We start from the raw sequence: 19,354 nt of genomic DNA, 5'->3' as shown, positions 1-19,354 counted from the left end.
TATTATATTTTAATTTATACACACACTTTGGCTCTCAGAGTTCAGTATCACATGCACACTGGAAAGTCAATATATATTAATATTGGTGAATGAAACTAGTTATTCAAAGTAACAACCATGACAACACATTTCTGCTGAGCTTGCTAATTTTAAAAAGCATACCTCAAATACACACACACACACAAAACAACAGTGCTTACCAAGGTGTGGGTATGATTACAACTGTGGTAAGGTAGATGGCATTAAAAACACTGAATCATACTGTTCTACATGTATTTACTTTCCATTTCTCTATTTAGTTTTTCTGAATCCTCAAAGAAAAAGTCCAAGTTTGGGGCTGGTATGTCTTTAACAAGTTTCTTACCAGCTAAGTTCTCTTTTAAACAAAACGAGATCAAGCCTTAGGCTTAGAGCCTTCAGCAAGATCTAGCTAAAGTTTGACACCATTGCTTTGTTTTTATCATGTTTATTTTTAATCTCTTTATGACAAACAAAATTTTTCTATTTATAGTATTGAAATAAATTCACTTAAACTAATTCGTATTAAGTTAAAAAGTGAATAGACAAAATATTACATAAGTAATGCTATATGTGAGATATGTATGTGGCAAAATCATGAAAATTATATGCAAATCAATAAAATTTCACAAAATTCCTGAAAATGAAATATAAATCACTGAAATTTTTCTTTATTTATTAGAATGTTTTACTGAACCTCATTTGCTCTTTGTTTAAATCTATGCTGTCACTTTAAGTGTATATATTCACAGGATTGCAAGACCTAGAAAACAGTTCCCTAGGCTAAATATGTGTCCAAGGGCCTCAAATAGTAGATTAGTTGTTTCTGATCTCAAAGAAACCACTGCTGGCTACTTTTAAAATTAACTCCTTTATATAAAATAGAGTAAGCCTAATTTTCCAGTGACATAATTATGAGAAAAATATTTTAACAAATTGTTTATTTTAACACAATATATTTCAAGAAAATACTATATTTAAAAATGTATGAGGGAGGAACCTAAGATGGCAGCTAGGTGAGACAGGGCAAAAAAAACACCTCCATGAAAAATACTAGATAATAACCAGAAAGTGACCCAGAACACCACTGCCAGCGATGCACCAGCCGGACAAGGTCTGCTAAATCCACAGGGAACGTGAATTTGGTGAAACCTGAAGCCTGCATTCTGAAACGAGTGACTGAGTCGGCTAAAAGTCCCATGGCCACGCTGCAGAGTGGGGAAAGAGTGGGCTGGCGTTTGGAGATGTACTAGTTCTTCAAAAAAAAAAGCCTGGGAGTGGCTCTAGATAGGACGGGGAGAGCCGCGCAGTGAAGCAAGGTGGGAGCAGGCTGGGCTAACTCCTTGGTGTCTGGCGTGGAGGATACTCCTTCCCACACCTGCTGCTGATTGTCTCGAGACCAGAGGAGCAGAGAGGAGCCAACAGGAGAAAAAAAAAACCCGCATTCCTTGCAGCCATCTCCCCAGCGGGTGGGGAACGCTCTGGTCAGACCCACAGCCCAGAGCTGCGCCAAGAAACCCAGCGTGATGGGGAATCTTTCCCGCAGCACTACACACAAGCCACAATATCGGCCATGGACAGTGGCCTTTAATACACCCACGGCTGACTGTCCCAGAGCTGGGTGGGTGGAGCTGTGCGAAAAGGGGGAAGTTAACGTTTCCCATTCAACCATCTTTGAAGTGGGCTGGGAGCGCCCCTGCAAGGCCCAGCGACCCAGGGCTTCCCTGGCAGGCCAGTGTGCACTACTGATGTGGCGCGGCCCTCCCTCAGCAGAGGTCCTGGAAGAGCACAGCTGGGAGGGGGGAATGGCTTGGAGATCCCAGGGAATGTAAGCCAATACCAAGGACTTGTGGGTCAGCAGCAGAGAACAGCCTTAAATCTCCGGGAACACCTGGGAGGTTTGATTATTAAAGCTGTCCTGCCTGCCTAACCACCCAGACACACGCCCTACATTCAGGGCGGACAGCACTAGCAACACATCCAAATTTGGTGCACCAACTGGACCCCACAAGATTCAGACACCTACACACCACAAAGACAAAGTGGGGGAGAACTGACTTGAGGGGAATAGGTGACTCACGGATGCCATCTGCTGGTTAGTTAGAGAAAGTGTACGCCACCAAGCTGCAATTCTGACAAATTCAAGATCAAGTAAAGCAAATGCCAAGAGGCCAAAAACAACAGAAAATCTTAAAGCATATGATAAAACCAGACAATATGGAGAACCCAAACCAAAACATCCAAATCGAAAGATCAGAAGACACACTTCTTGGCACAATTAATCAAAGAATTACAGACAGGCAACAAGAGCATGGCTCAGGATACAAACGACATGAAGAAAAGCATGGCATAGGATATAAAAGACATAAAGAAGACCCTAGAAGAGCATAAAGAAGATATTACAAGAGTAAATAAAAAAATAGAAGATCTTATGGAAATTAGAGAAACTGTTGGCCAAATTAAAAAGACTCTGGATACTCATAATACAAGATTAGAGGAAGTTGAACAACAACTCAGCCTCCTCGAGGACCACAGAACAGAAAATGAAAGAACAAAAGAAAGAATGGGGAAAAAAATAAAAAAAAATTGAAATGGATCTCAGGGATATGATAGATAAAATAAAACATCAATATTTAAGACTCATTGGTGTCCCAGAAGGGGAAGAGAAGGGTAAAGGTCTAGAAAGAGTATTCAAAGAAATTGTTGGGGAAAACTTCCCAAACCTTCTACACAATATAAATACACAAAGCATAAATGCCCAGCAAACTCCAAATAGAATAAATCCAAATAAACCCACTCCAAGACATAATCTGATCAGACTGTCAAATACTGAAGAGAAGGAGCAAGTTCTGAAAGCAGCAAGAGAAAAGCAATTCACCACATACAAAGGAAACAACATAAGACTAACTAGTGACTACTCAGCGGCCACCATGGAGGCAAAGAAGGCAGTGGCATGACATATTTAAAATTCTGAGACAGAAAAATTTCCAACCAAGAATATTTTATCCAGCAAAGCTCTCCTTCAAATTTGAGGGGGAGCTTAAATTTTTCACAGACAAACAAATGCTGAGAGATTTTGCTAATAAAAGGCCTGCCCTACTTGAGATACTAAAGGGAGCCCTACCAACAGAGAAACAAAGAAAGGAGAGAGAGACATAGAAAATTTTAACAGACATATATACAATATTACAGCCCAGGTCACCGGGACACACATTCTTCTCTAGTGATCATGGATCTTTCTCCAGAATGGACCGTATGCTGGGGCATAAAAACAAGCCTCAATAATTTAAAAAAAAAAAAAATGAATTTGTTCAAAGCATATTCTCTGACCACAATGGAATACAATAACCATCAGAGACTTGGAGAATTCACATCTGGAGGATAGAAATGAGGGGGAGATAAAAACATTCCTGGATAATCAAAAGCTGAGGGACTTCATCACCAGGCAAATCGGTCCTATAAGAAATGTTAAAGGGAGTTGAGCAGGCTGAAAGGAAGCGACACTAAACAATTGACAAACTACATGAAGAAATAAAGATTTCCAGTAAAGAACACATGGTAAATATAAATACCAATACTACTGCATTTTTGATTTATAACTCCACTATTTACTTCCTACAGGATCTAAAATACATAAACTGTAATGATAAATCAGTGGTTTTGGACTCAATGTAAAATATGTAATTTTTTACAAGAACTACATAAAGGCGGGGGAATAATGGAGTATAGGAACATAGTTTATGTGTCATATTGAAGTTAAGTTGGTATCAAAGAAAAACAAGATTGTTATAGATTTAAGAGGTTAAATTTAAGCCCCACGGTAAACAGAAAGAAAGTATCAGACAATATGACCACAGAGATGAAAAGTAGAGTAGGGGTTCCGAGAAGTGGGGGAAGGGGCAATGGGGAGTTAAGAAATGAGAGTAGGGTTTCTGTTTGGGGTGAAGGGAAACTTCTAGAAATGGACGGTGGGAAGCTGATAGCAATGCAACACTCTAAATGTGATTAATCCCACTAATGGAATGCTAGGGAGGGGGTGGAACGGAAAGATTTAGGCTATATATATGTTTCCACAATTAAAAAAAAAAAGTCTGAATAGATGACAATTATATGCCAAGGATGATCCTGGATGGGATCTGAGGATGGAGGAGAGGAGGCTCAAAGGGACACAGATGGGACACACACACACACACACACAAGGAAATATAGAATGTAAGCTTTGTATCAATTTTGAATTTCTTGAATTTCTTAGCTGTGCTTAATGGGATTGCATAAAGGAATGTTCTTGTCCATGGGAAAGGTATATGTGAATTATATTGTTTGTTCAAAGATATGTGCAGCTTGCTCACATATGTTCAGAGGACAGAGCAACAGATGATGGATGATAGATAGGGAGGGAGGGAGGGAAAGAAAGAAATGGTGGTGTGACAGGATGTTAAAGGTGGTGGATCGGGGTATCGGTAGGGGGGTTGGGGTATGATGGAGTTCTATATATGGGGTTTGTACTGTTTTTGCAACTCATCCTGTAAGATTGAATTAATTTCAAATAAAATCTATTAAATTAAAAAAAATGTATGAGAAGTTTAATTCACCAATAACAAATCCATGGGTAACACTTTTGCTTATATATTCAGGTAGGAAAGAGAAAAATGCCATTTAAAGTTGCTGATGTAAATTCAATTTCTATCTAAATCTTACCCAATAAAATAACTATTTATCTTTCTCTAGGTACGTATATTGAATGTTTCTACAGATCTAAGTGATTGCAATTCTACTGGTACTAGTAGTGTACTAAGCACTATTGATCATTTTCCTGCAGTAGAGTAAACCGTGAAAGGTCATAAATACGTTCACACACATGTATTTATAACTGTTATACTTGTTTGATAATTTATGTTTGCTTTTATAATAAGACTTTTTATAAAATGATCTAGAAATTCAAGAGAAGCAAAATTATCTATTCCGTACAGTTGATTATTTAAGAGGAACAGAGCTGAGCGGTGGTATATCCTTGACCATGTCCAAACATTATCATCTCCAACTTGCTGATAAATTAATAATTGTTTGTTAATCGATAAGACTATATCATCAAAATATTTCTCTAAACTTGTTGAACTAAGAATATATAAATAAGATTTACTTTACCCCACTGGCATTTTCATAATTAAACTATCCTTTAAAAAAATACTTACAGTCTAAATTTATTCCTCTAACAAAATAGTTACAGGACCATGTATTATAAGATATCCAGTGAATCCAATTTATATTTATTTTCTCAATAAAATCATTATTTTCTACTTAATTATGCAGCTGAATATATTCTGTAGCATAAGTTTGCAAAACTTTGCCAAATATTTTTAAAAATTGAACCAATCTAGAAATTTAATATATTTATCTAATCTATTATGACATTTAAAAATCTAATAAACCAATCAATTTCTACAGAACATGGAAAATTATACCTGAAATTTGAATTCTGATTATTCCATAGTTATTTCAGACAGTATTTAAATATTATTTTTAAGGCCTTTTAGGTCACTTTTTGGAATAAGACCAGTTTAAATTATTTAAGGATAAATATGCTATAGGACAACATAGGAGGTGTTTATGATAGTACACAGAAATGAGCTATAAATATTTTGCTCTCCTTCTGTTATTTCTTTCTTTTCTGTTATTATCCATTCAAATCTCATCCATAAACATTGTTTAGCATACAAAGCAGCCTGCTTATAGCTTCATTTTGGGCAGCAAAACACTGTTATCTTGTATTTATTTTCTTTGCTATCTAACAAAAAATTATGCAATTATTTTTTTTGCATTGTTTTCAGGACACAACTAATTTGCCATCTCTTTTTAACCATTTTAGAACTCTAGGAATATCTCTTAAAATACTTATACTAGGCTAGTAATATTCAATCTATTCTAGAGAACAGTCTGCTAATTGGTCTCTCAGCATCCATTCTTGCCTGCTTTTCTCCATTCAGCAGACAGAATGATCTTCTGAACCTGTTCTGTCCAACAGAAATATAAAGGGTGCCAAGTATATAATTTTAAAATTTTCTATCAGCTACATTTAAAAACTAAATGAAATAGATGAAATTAAATTGAATAATGTTTTCTTTACCTCATTATATAAAAAATATTATTTCAATATAAAAATAAGTTATTGAAATATTTTATCATCTTTGTTTGTTATACTGTCTTTGAAATCTGATACACATTTTACCCTTATGGCACATCACAATTTTAACTTCCACATTTCAAGTCTTCAATAACCCCAGTATGCTAGTGGCTACCATACTGGATAGTGCAGTTTTTTTGTTTGTTTTCTTTTTTGTATTTTTTTTTATTGAGATTGTTCACATACCATACAACTATCCAAAGATCCAAAGTGTACAATCAATTGCCCATGGTACCATCATACAGCTGTGTATCCATCAATACAATTAATTTTTTTCTATTTTTAGAATATTTTCATTGTTCCAGAAAAGAAATAAAGAAAAAAAAAAAGGAAACTCAAATCCTCCCATACCCCTAACCACCCCCCTCCATTATTGATTAATAGTTTTGCTATAGTACATTTGTACTGTTGATGAAAGAATGTTAAAATACTACTAACTGTAGTATATGGTTTGCAATAGGTATATATAATTTTTCCTATATGCCTCTCTGTTATTAACTTCTAGTTATAGTATCATACATTTGTTCTAGTTCTTGAGAGAGATTTCTAATATTTGTACAGTTAATTACAGACATTGCCAACAAAGGATTCACTGTTTTATACATTCCCCTTTTAACCTCCAATTTTCCTTCTGGTGATGTATGTGACTCTGAGCTTACATTTCCCACCACCTTCACACACCAATCAGCACCGTTAGTTATTCTCACAACATGCTACCATCACCTCTGTCCATTTCCAAATGTTTAAGTTCACCCTAGTTGAACATTCTGCTCATAATAAGCAACCGCTCCCCATTCTTTAGCCTCATTCTGTATCCTGGTAACCTATATTTCATGTCTATGAGTTTACATATTATAATTAGTTCATATCAGTAAGACTCCGCAATATTTGTCTTTATGTGTGTGTCTTATTTCACTCAATATAGTGCCCTCAAGGTTTCTTCATCAACCCATTTTTTTAAGACAGTTTTTTCACACACCATACATTCCATCCTAAGTAAGCAGTTGTTGGTTCCCTGTATAGTCACATATTTATGTATTCAGCACCATCGCCACTATCTATATAAGGACATTTCTTCCACAAAGATGGAGGAAGAGTCAAAGAAGGCAGAGAGACGAAAAAAAAAAAGAGACAATGAAACAACAACATGACAGCTAGAAAGCAACGAAAAGGAAAGATACCATTAACCTAAAGTAGAATAAAGAGTCAGACAAACTCACCCATGCCAGGAGTCTCATACCCTTCCTCTATCCCGCCCCCCTCCATATGCATTTAGCTTTGGGATATTAAAGGAAGCATAATACAATGCGTCTGTAAATTAAAATCTCTAGTTTGCATTGATTGTATTTCCCCCCCAATCTACCCTAGTTTTAACACCTTGCAATGTAGACATTCATTTGTTCTAACTTATGTAAAAACATATTTGTACCTTTTATTATTATCATTGAGCACCCTAGGTTTCACTGAGTTATACACTCCCAGGCTTCAATTTTTGCCTTCTGTTCTGGTGTCCCACAGGGTCCTAACCCTCCTCTTTCAACCATATTCAAAGTCATCTTTGTTCAGTGTATTTACATTGCTGTGCTACTATCTCCCAAAATTGTCTTCCAAACCTTTCACTCCTGTCTTTGCCTTTCTGTCTGCAGTGCTTCCTTCAGTGTTTCTTGTAGAGCAGGTATCTTGTTCACAAACTCTGTCACTGTCTCTCAGAGAATATTTTAAGCTCTCCTGCATATTTGAAGGACAGTTTTGTCAGATACAGGATTCTTGGTTGGTGGTTTTTCTCTTTCTGTATCTTAAATATATCACACCACTTTCTTCTTGCCTCCATGGTTTCTACAGAGAAATCCGCACATAGTCTTATTAAGTTTCCTTTGTGTGTGATGGATTGCTTTTCTCTTGCTGCTTTCAGGATTCTCTCTTTATCTTGGATGTTTGATAATCTGATTATTAAGTGTCTTGGCACAGGCCCATTAAGATCTATTCTGTTTGGGGTATGCTGCGCTTCTTGGATTTGTAATTATATGCCTTTCATAAGAGATGGGAAATTTTCACTGACTATTTCCTCTGTTATTGCTTCTGACCCTTTTCTTGTCTCTTCTCTTTCTGGGACACCAATGACATGTACTTTCCTGCTTTTCATTTTGTCCTTAATTTCCTGGAGACGTTGCTCATATTTTTCCATTCTTTTCTCTATCTGTTCTTTTGTGTGTAGGATTTCATGTGCCTTGTTCTCCAGTTGCTGAGTGTTTTCTTCTGCCTCTTGAGATCTTCTGCTGTATGTTTCCATTGTGTCTTTCATCTCTTGTGTTGTGCCTTTCATTTCCAAAGATTCTGCCAGTTGGTTTTCCAAACTTTTGATTTCTACCTCATGTACGCCCTGTGTTTTCATTATATGCTTCATCTCTTTAGCCATATCTTCTCTAAACTTTTTGAACTGATTTAGTATTAGTTGTTTAAATTCCTGTATCTCCATTGAAGTGTAAGTTTATTCCTTTGGCTGGGCCATAACTTTATTTTTCTTAGTGTGAATTGTGGTTTTCTGTTGTCTAGGCATCCAGTTTCCTTGGTTACCCGAATCAGGTTTTCCCAGACCAGAACGGGCTCAGGTCCCAAAAGGAAGAAATATTCAGTATTCTGTTTCCCTGAGGGTGTGTCTTAGAAAATTGGTACACCATATGAGGCCTCAGGTCACTGTGCTTTTCTGCAAGCAGGTGGCGCCTGTTAGCCTGGTGTAAGGAGGTGTGGCCTGTGGCTGTTTTCCCCCAGGCTCTGGGGTCTGGTTCTGAATGAAGGGTGGGTAGTAGAGCTGGGCCCCACCTCTTTCCTCATAGGGAAGATAGACCCCCTTTGGAAAGGTCATTAGTATTTAAATGGTCTCTCTTTGCCTGTGCTGTCTCCACCCTTGTCTGGGCCAGAGTGCTGGGAACTGAAAATGGCTGAGGCTTTCTCCACTGAGCCAAAACAGGGACAGAAAGCCCCCTTCAGGGCCGGTCTGTGGCCACCCTCCGGCTCTCCAACATCAGTAGTCACCCAAAGCCTCTATCTGCTTTCTTGGGGATTCATAGCTTATATCGAGCAGTCCACATTTGTTAATTAAAACCCCAGTTGGAGGTCACCTGAGCTGTATTCACTTGCTTGGAGAGAGCTGCTCTCCAGCACCGCAAGGCTTTGCAGCTTGGGCCGTGGGGGGAGGGGGCTCCCGGCATGGATCCGCAGTTTTTACTTACACGTTTTATGCTGTGATCTCGGGCATTGCTCCCAATTCAGGTTGTTGTATGATGAGTGGACGATCACATTTGTCCCCCCACAGTTACTCCAGATTATTTACTAGCTGTTCCTTGTTATTTATTAGTTATTCCAGGGGGACTAACTAGCTTCCATTCCTCTCTATACCACCTTCTTAGAGCCTCTCCCTGATAGTGCAATTTTAAACACGGAAGAATGTTCATGGAGTTTGTTCCCTACTCATTCCCTGTCACCATGCTACTCCTATGATTTCATGTACTTTTTCCTTCAGATACTCTGCTCCAGCCACACTGCCTTCCTTCAGAATCTTGGGCACACAAAGCATACTCCTGCCACACTTGCTTTTCCTGAGCTATTGCATGGTGTGTTCCTTCCCTTACATTGAGTCTTTGCTTAAATGTCACTGTATCAATGAAGTCATCCCTGACTTACTTTTCAAAACTAGAACCCCTTTTATACCAAACTTCAGCATTTCATTTTTCATTCCATATCAACTTCTGATAAAAGATTTAATATTTTAATCACTCCCCACTGGAATATAGACTCTTTTAGGGTAGGGAATTTTTTTAATCACTTTTTTTAAAAAAAACTAGAGAAATTGTAAGTTTATAGAAAAATCATGCAGAAAATACCGTTTCCATACTCCCCCATTATTAACACCTTACATTAGTGTGGTACATTTGTTATGATTGATGAAAGAATATTATTACAATTGTACTATTCACTGTAACCCATAGTTTACATTAGGGTTCATTGTGTTGTATAATTCTACATATTTGGTTTTTTAAATTTTATTCAAGTAACATATATACAACCTAAAATTTCTCCTTTCAACAACATTCAAATTATAACTCAGTGCTGTAATTACTGTGATGGTTAGGTTCATAAGTCAACTTGGCCAGGTGATGGTATGCAGGTATCTGGTCAAGCAAGCACTGTCCTAACAATTACTGCAAGGACATACCCACAGTCACATGAGACATTTTTATAAAATCTTATATTTAGAGATATCTCTTGTTGAATCTGTTTCCCTAGAGAACCCTAATACAACTTGGCATCTGGAGTGGTTCTTGAGAAACAGAATCTTAAAATAGGCTTTTACAATTGTTTTTCTACTCTGATTAGATTTAAAGGCACTAATGACTCCATTTCCAATAATCAAGATGACACTGACAGTCCATGGCGTGAGTTGGCAATGGACATACACAAAATATCACCATTTGATTCTCCTAATCATACTCTTGTATGAAGCAAGGCTCTGGGTGTTTTTGACACCTTCACAGAGTTTTGCACAGTTAAGAGTTATAATGATGTAGGCTGGCTGCTCTTAGATAGGCTGGATAAAGTTATAAGAGAAAGGGATGAGCTAAACATTTCATATTTGAAACTTAAGCACCATATGACAGACGTAAAGGTTTCTGTGTGTGCCATGAAAGAAAATCTTATTTCCTGTGGCCACAGACTTAAGATTTCTGAAAACCAGACCCAGAGTCTCACTGTGCAAGCAGCAGATTTACAATGTAAACTAAAATCTCAACCTCACAGGAACTCTGCTCTTAAAGGCATTGATTGGAAAAGAATGGGATCCTGAAACTTGGGATGGGGAATATGGATTGATAATAATGGCAGTGAGGACACTGGAACCCTAGATTGTGCCAAGTCTTTGTTAGATATACCTGTAGTGGTCTGTCCTGAGGCAACAGCCCCACCTACCTCCAGTCTGCTCTGAGGAGACAGCTACCCAACATCCACCTAAAGAGATTAACCCTTCAGTGCCTGCTAAACCTGTAATCAACTCCCCTGAGGAAGCAGCATTCACTCCTCTGTCTGGAGTGATTAATCCGTTTCAGGAGATGAAACTGCAACAGAATGTCCTGAGGTAAATGGCTTGAGAGATATTCTTTTCAAGACCCACCACCACAGTTCTTGCTTCAAGACCTACAACTAGACTAAAGTCCCAACAGGCCCCGAAGGGTGAGGTAAAAAGTCTGACCCACGAGGAAGTATGCTATATTCCAAAAGAATTGTATGAGTTTTCCAACTTATACAGACAGAAATCAGGGGAATACATGTGGGATGCATATTAAGGGTTTGGGATAATGGTGGAAAGAATATAAAGTTGGATCAGGCTGAATTTACTGATATGGGCCCAATAATCAAAGATTCTGCATTCAGTGTTGTAGCTCGAGGGGTTAGAAAGGGTGTTAACAGTTTGTTGGGGTGGTTGGCTAAAACATGGATCAAAAGGCGGCTGACATCACCTGAGGTTGAAATGCTAGAACTGCCCTGTTATAATGTAGAGGAAGGGATTCAAAGGCTTATAGAGATTGGAAAGTTAGAATGGATTTATCTGTGATGGGGGAGGCCATATGGAACACTCTCCCCTTTGTCCAGTATATGGATGGATGAGTAGAAAAATGGGAGGAAAAAAAAAAAGGCACCCAGTGTTCTTTTTCACTTTAATTTTTATTCTTATTATTTTTGGGTGTGTGGTAATGAAAATGTTCAAAAATTAATTTTGGTGATGAACACACAATATAATGGTACTGTGAACAACTGAATGTACTCTTTGTATGACTGCACGGTATGTGAATATATGTCAATAAAATTTAATTAAAAAAATGGATTCAACATGGAAGACCTGCTCATATACCCCTGGAATATCCAAAGGACACACCTTTTACCAGGAATGTGAGGAATACATTTGTGAGACTAGCTCTGTCATCCCTGAAGAGCTCTGCAGTCATCCTTCTTTGTAGGTCAGATATTACTGTAGGAATTGCTGTCACTGAGCTGGAATCCTTCAACACAATAGGAATAATCAGATCCTGAGTTGGCAGAAACAATGTGGCAGCAATTAATTGCCAGAGACAAGGTGGGCGTGGCTACCATAATAGAAAACAAACTCAAAAAAGCAGTCAAAATAATCTGACTCATAGAGACTTATGGTGTTGGCTAATAGATCATGGAGTACCTAGCAGTAAAATAGATGGGCAGTCTAATAAATTCTTGTTTGAGTTGTATAAGCCGAAGAATTCTATGTCAAGTGAATAAAAGTTTACCTAGAATTACAAAAATAGAGTCATGGCCCCTTAATTAATTCCCAGCCTTGAGACAGTTTACAGATCCAGAGCCCCTTGAATGAGGGGAAGGCCAGGCACCCTTGGGAAAGGATCCTGTTACACTGACAAAAATTTATACTGTTAATCTTCCTCCCAGCCTTCCTCAGGGAGACCTACAGCTTTTTGCCAGGGTAACTGCATTGGGGAAAAGGAAGTGATCAGATATTTTGGGGATTATTAGACAGTGGTTCAGAGGTGACATTAATTCCAGGAGGCCCAAAATGTCAATCTAGCCCACCAGTCAGATTTGGGGATTACGGAGGTCAGGTGATTGATGGAGTCTTAGCTCAGGTCCACCTCACAGTGGGTCCAGTGGGTCCCCAGACACATTCTGTGGTTATTTCCCCAGTTCTGGAATGCATAATTGGAAAAGACATACTCAGCAACTGGCAGAATCCTCACATTTGTTTCCTGACTCATGGAGTGAGGGCTACTATGGTGGGAAAGGCCAGGTGGAAGCCACTAGAACTTCCCCTGTCTAGCAAAATAGTAAACTAGAAGCAATACTGGATTCCTGGAGGGATTGCAGAGATTAATGCCAGTCTTAAGGACTTGAAGGATGCAGGGTGGTGATTCCCACCACATCCCCATTCAACTCTCCTACGTGGCCTGTGCAGATAACAGATGGGTCTTGGAGGATGACAGTGGATTACTGTAAGCTTAACCAGGTGATGATTCCAATTACAGCTGCTGTTCCAGATGTGGTATCATTGCTTGAGCAAATCAACACATCCCCTGGTACCTGGTATGCAGCTACTGGTCTGCCAAATGCTTTTTTTCTCAACAGCTGTTAGTAAGGACCACCAGAAATAGTTTGCATTCAGCTGGCAAGACCAGCAGTATACCTTAACCATGCTACCTCAGGGGTATATCAACTCTCCAGCCCTATGTCATAACATTGTCTGCAGGGATCTTGATTGTTTCTCCCTCCCACAAAACATCACACTGGTCCATTATATTGATGATATCATGTTGATTGGACCTAGTGAGCAAGAAGTAGCAATTACTCTAGATTTGTTGGTAAGGTATTTGTGTGACATTGGATGGGAGATAAATCCAACAAAAATACAGGGGCCTTCCACTTCAGTAAAATTTCTAGGTGTCCAGTGGTGTGGGGCATGTCAAGATGTCTCTTTGAAGGTGAAGGATAAGCTGTTGCATCTGGCCCCTCCTATGACCAAAAAAGAGGTACAATGCTTAGTTGGTCTCTTTGTATTTTGGAGACAACATAATCCTCATTTGGGTGTGCCACTCCAGCTCATTTACCGAGTGACCAGAAAAGCTTCCAGTTCTGAGTGAGGACCAGAACAAGATGAGGCTCTGCGACAGGTCCAGGCTACTGTGCAAGCTGCTCTGCCACTTGGACCATACGATTCCATTGATCCAATGGTGCTGGAAGTATCAGTAGCAAATAGAGATACTGTCTGGAGCCTTTGGCAGGCTCCTATAGGAGAATCACAATGCAGCCCCTTAGGATTTTGGAGTAAAACCTTACCATCCTCTACAGATAACTACTGTCCATTTGCGAAACAGCTTTTGGTCTGCTATTGAGCCTTAGTAGAGACAGAATGCTTAACCATGAGCCACCAAGTTACCATGAGACCTGAGTCGCCTATCATGAGCTGGGTGTTGTCTGACTAGCCAAGCTACAGAGTTGGGCTTGCACAGTGGCACTCCATCATAAAATGGAAATGGTATATAAGAGATAGGGCTTGCACAGGTCCTGAAGGCACAAATAAGTTACACGAGAAAGTGGCCCAAATGCCCCTGGCCCCTGCTGCCACCTTACTTTCTCTTTCCCAGCCCACAGCTATGGCATCTTGGGAAGTTCCCTACAATCAGTTGACTGAGGAAGAGAATACTTAGGCCTGGTTTATAGATGGCTCTGCATGATATACAGGCACTACCCGAAAGTGGACAGCTGCAGCACTGCAGCCCCTTTCTGGGATGTCCCTGAGGACTGTGGGGTGAGTGGAAATCCTCCCAGTGGGTGGAACATTGAGCAGTGCACCTGGTTGTTCAATTTGCTTGGAAAGAGAGCTGTCCAGAGGTGCATTTGTTTACTGATTCGTGGGCTGTTGCTAATGGTTTGGCTGGATGGTCAGGGCAAAAAACATGAAGATATTTGTGTCCCAAAATATTTTCAATAAACTGTAATGGAAATTTTATTGGTAGAAATTGTACAAGTGTCTATGGGAACACATGTCTAGAGACCTAACCAAATTAAATCATCAGGAAAAAAAAAATCCCAAATGATGATATATTCATGAAGGAGGAATGAACAGGAATTGACAAGGACAGAGAAAGCTTGGCTCATTCAAGGAACTGGAAGAAATTCAGCATGATTAGAGAAAGGTAAGAGATGAATCTTGAGCCAGTTGCTAGAGCCATTTTTAGAGAGCCTTGCTAACGAAGTTAAGGGCTTTGAACTGTATCCCAAGATAAATTTAGAGCTCTGTAAATGACCAGCACAAATATAACAAGGATGCAGAAATTATCCCTGTTAGGACCAGAACTGTAGCACAAGTTTTGAGCAGTCAATTGTATAAGTTTTTAAACTGGGAGTGTGAATCCCCTACTTCTTGAAAGTAGTCAAATTCAAGAGATTGTCAAAGCCAGTATCATTACTGTTTTCTCAGATCCTGTTGTGCAGTTCTGAAAGTTACATTTCACTTTCATTTCAGTAGGGAAGGTAAGAGAGATGAGAGGAGCCAAACATAAAAAGAAAAGAAAATATTAAAACTGATGGATAAATAAGCACAAATATTTTGTTTCTTCAGAAAAACCTATTAATAGCAACTCAAATAAAATCTCAAATAAGTCACAAAAGACAAATCTATAAATAAACAAACTTGTGGATTGTGCTTCAAAATATTCAACTGAGCCTTCCTTGCAGGGTTCCACTGTAAAGAACACATGAGATAATGTATGTAAAAGTGTGCTATTACTAATTCCAACTTATTACCACCAAAGAAATGTTTAAAGTGGATTTCCAATTGAATACACTAATAGAAAAACCATAATACCTAGAAAAATATACTGCAGATTATGGGACTTTCACCCTAAAGAATCATCGGAAGGGGCTCTGGCTTTGGGTAAGATGGAGTAAGCACATTGCACCCTGAATATAGCTATAAAATCTGGAAAGAAGGTACTAAACAGCTATTGGGGGATTCTAAGAAGTAAATGGTAGCAGGCTGACTGGAGAACTAAATTTGAGGCATCCGCTAACTGGTAATAAGTTACCATTTCCATAACTTCCCCTACCCCAACACCCAGTAAAGCCTGGGCAGAAATGAATGGACTGAAAACCTAGAAGTAGGCACCAGGGCACAGACGGAGAGCACTCTGGGAAAGTCCTCTAAGTATGGCTCAGAGGAGTGGGGAAAGACACTTCTAACACTCAGAGGGAATGTGGACATTCCCTGTTCTTTTTTACTCTTTCTGTGTTGTCTCTTGCCCCAGCCCCTATGCAATCATGTGGTGGTGGTGGTAGTAGTTGGTAATGGGAGCCTCTGGAACTAAAATTATTGAGGGGACCTTCCTCTTCATCCACTGAGAGAGTGGAGCAAGCCTACGCTGATTTAGTTTTCTCTCTGTCGTCCTGCCACGTTGCCCTGGATGTAGATCCAGTTACAGAAGTGTACAGTTGAGTGGGGTAAATAAATTCCCAGCTTTCTAGCCAAGGGACTGAAAAGGAGTCACAGGGAACCAGACAGGAATAATGTAGAGAGGGAGGAGCTTGGTTATGCAACCCCTAAAGGTTCTTCATAAACTCCTGGGTTACTCAAATTGCATGTATGGATCTGAATACTGTTTAGCGTACCAAGGCGTAGAGAACTAAATTGAAAGACAGACCATTACCCGGGTCTCAGACTGACAGTGAGGTTTTAAAATATGGATTAGATAAGGAAGAGGACACCACCTAGAAACAATATACTAGGTTTTTGATTATTGTCACCCATCAATTTATGAAATAAACAGGGATAAATACTGGCAATCCCAAGTAAATTGCCATTAGCAAACACAGAGTGGATATATCAGATCTTTGTTTTATTTGCTACCATCTTCTCTCATTCATGAATTCATAATTTATATGTTAACTGTGATTTAAAATCATAGTCATTCAAGAGATGGAGAAGTGTCAAGAATAGGGTATTGCTTGAATATAGAGTCAGAAGTACTTCAGTAGTCAGGGGCTAGTAAAAAACAGTTAAAATTCTAAAGCTGTTTCTATTGTGATAGTAAGGTAAGCATTTCTAGTCTGGAAATCAAGTTCAGATAAGGAGACCAAAAGATTTATATTAGCAGTTTTAAGGATTAGACCCCCTTTTATTTTTACCACTTTGAATACAATATGCTTATTCTTATAAAATAGCTGCAAAGTGTAATAATTTAAAATGTGGCCATTGGGACTAGATAACATGGGTTTGTGTCCTGCTTTTGTCACTTAATGACTTGTCACTTCAGGCAATGTATTTTTCTATGCATCAGTTTTCTCAACTGTGAAATAGGATAAAAAATAGTACCTAACTCATGGGGTTCATGTGAGAACTTGATAAATTAATACACGCAAAGTGATCAAAAGAGTGACAAGCATATTATTAAGATGAGGAAACTGAAGCTAAGTGATATGAAGTAACTTGCCGTGGCAGATTGTTTTCAAAAAATGGCCTTAATATATCTCTCAGCCCACATATGCTTCTTACACTGTCTCACAGACACTCTTTCAACCAGGATTTGAGATCTACTTCCCTGTCATTGAATCTGGGTGTGCTTGTTGACTATGGTAGAATGGTGACTCTGTGTAACTTCCAAGGCTAGGTCACAAAAGGTGATAGGGCTACTGCCTGATTCTTTTGGGGTGTTAGGAGAAAGCCTAAGCAGCCACGGAGCACGCCATGTAGAGAAGAATATAGGCCCTTAATGGCTCCCAGCTGATAGCCAGCACCAACTTCCCAGACTTGTTAGTGAGCTATCTTGTGCATCCAGTCAAGACACCACAGCTGATGTTGCATGGTGCAGGGATAAGGTATCCCTGCTGAGCTGTGACCAAAATACAAATTAATGAGCAAAATAAATGATTGTTCTTGTTTTAAGTCACAAACGTTATTGTTTGAGGAAATTTCTTCTTATGCAACATTGAGTAACTAGAACACTTGTTCAAGGTCATATGGTAGTATAGCTAAAAATCAATGTTAGGTCCATTCTAATCCATAATCCAAGTTCTAACCATTAGTAACTCATTGACTTTGGAACAGTGTGCTTATTTTGTAAACTATTACAAAGATGGAGTGAACCACAATTTTTAAAGGACAATTACTGTTGGTATTTGGATTATAAATACATTTCATAATAAAAACCAACCTTTTGCAGAACTTAACAGTTATGGTTTTAACTACTGGTTTTATATTCTTTTAGCAACTTTTTTTTTAATAAGAAACAAAAATAATATCATTTTATTCAGACCATTAAGAATCAAAATGCATTCCACAACATTTGTTTTAAAAAAATACTTTATGTTACCACCTCATTTTATGAAAAAACTGAGCAAGAAATTTTATCTTTCAACCTACAGTTGAAGAAGAGACTCATCCTAAAATGACTTGTATGCATGAGTTGTATATTTTGACCATATTCTCTCATTGCTGCTGAAAGTCTCACGTACTCTGACACCTCAGTAAAGTCTTAGAACTATATCTTCTGTGGGCTTAATAACAAATTTACAATCCATTCCTCAATTTGTGATTGTCCTGCTATCATGTATCTGTGGCATTTCTTTGGCTGAAAAGTGCAGATAACTAACGTAAATGTTACTGAATAATACAAATGATTTTTACTGAATAAGAAAATCATTCTTTCATATATGAATTATTAACATATTTTCTACCAGAGGTCGCTGTTTTACAAACATTATTCTACTTAAGCCTTACAAAACCCAATGATGTGGGTATTAGTATCTTCATTTCACAAATGAGACAAATGATTTAACAGTTGCTTAAGTTCACAGAGATGCTATATGACTAAGCCAGGATTTGAAGCCAGATCTCTTTGATGATTTAGCTCAAATTTTTTTCAGAAAAATACCCTGCCATCATATGAATATATGTATATTTACAACCATACATACACCCATACATATTCATATAGATATACATATAAATATATTTAATATATGAAGACATTCCCTGATGACATTTACCCATGTTTATATCTTCCTCCCTAATTTACCATTAGAATTTTCATCTGCATCTTACATTTTGACACCCATACTTTCTTATGTCATATAAGGCATTTGTTTTCAACTACACTGTAAATTACTTAACATTGCACTGGGACATTACTGTAGACATTGCAAAGGCTCAGAATAAGCTGTATTGATTACTTGTATATATAATTAAGCAATAAATATATATGTTACAGTTGTGGCAGTTTGCAGCTATGTACCCCAGAAAAACATGTTCTTAAACTTAATCCATTCCTGTAGGTGTGAACTCTTATAAATAGAACCCTTTGATGTTATTAATTCAGTTAAGATGTGGCCCTGCAAAATCAAGATGGCTCTTAATCCTGTAACTGAAGGCCTCATATGGGACATCACAAAGACAGACAGAGTCAGAGGGAGCAGCCAGAAGCTGAAAGTCAACAGAACCCAAAAGAGAAAGCAGAAGCCCGGAGAGGCTGCCAAGTGCACTGCCAGGTGACAGAAAAGTGAAGTACCAAGGACTGTAGCAGCCAGCCCCAGAATGCCACAGTCTTCTGAGAGAATGATCACCTTGATGAC

General features: G+C 38.4%; 1 protein-coding gene across 1 annotated transcript in view; it reads right to left on the bottom strand.

The window, feature by feature from the left end:
* Positions 1–19,354, bottom strand: part of EPHA6 (EPH receptor A6) — a 1,002,097-nt gene that overhangs the window by 603,512 nt on the left and 379,231 nt on the right.

The sequence above is a fragment of the Choloepus didactylus genome, chromosome 1 (assembly GCF_015220235.1).
Source record: "Choloepus didactylus isolate mChoDid1 chromosome 1, mChoDid1.pri, whole genome shotgun sequence".
In the NCBI taxonomy this organism is placed as follows: Eukaryota; Metazoa; Chordata; class Mammalia; order Pilosa; family Megalonychidae; genus Choloepus; species Choloepus didactylus.
The sequence above is the reverse complement of the archived record's forward strand: the minus strand, read 5'-3'. Positions and strand labels throughout refer to the sequence as shown.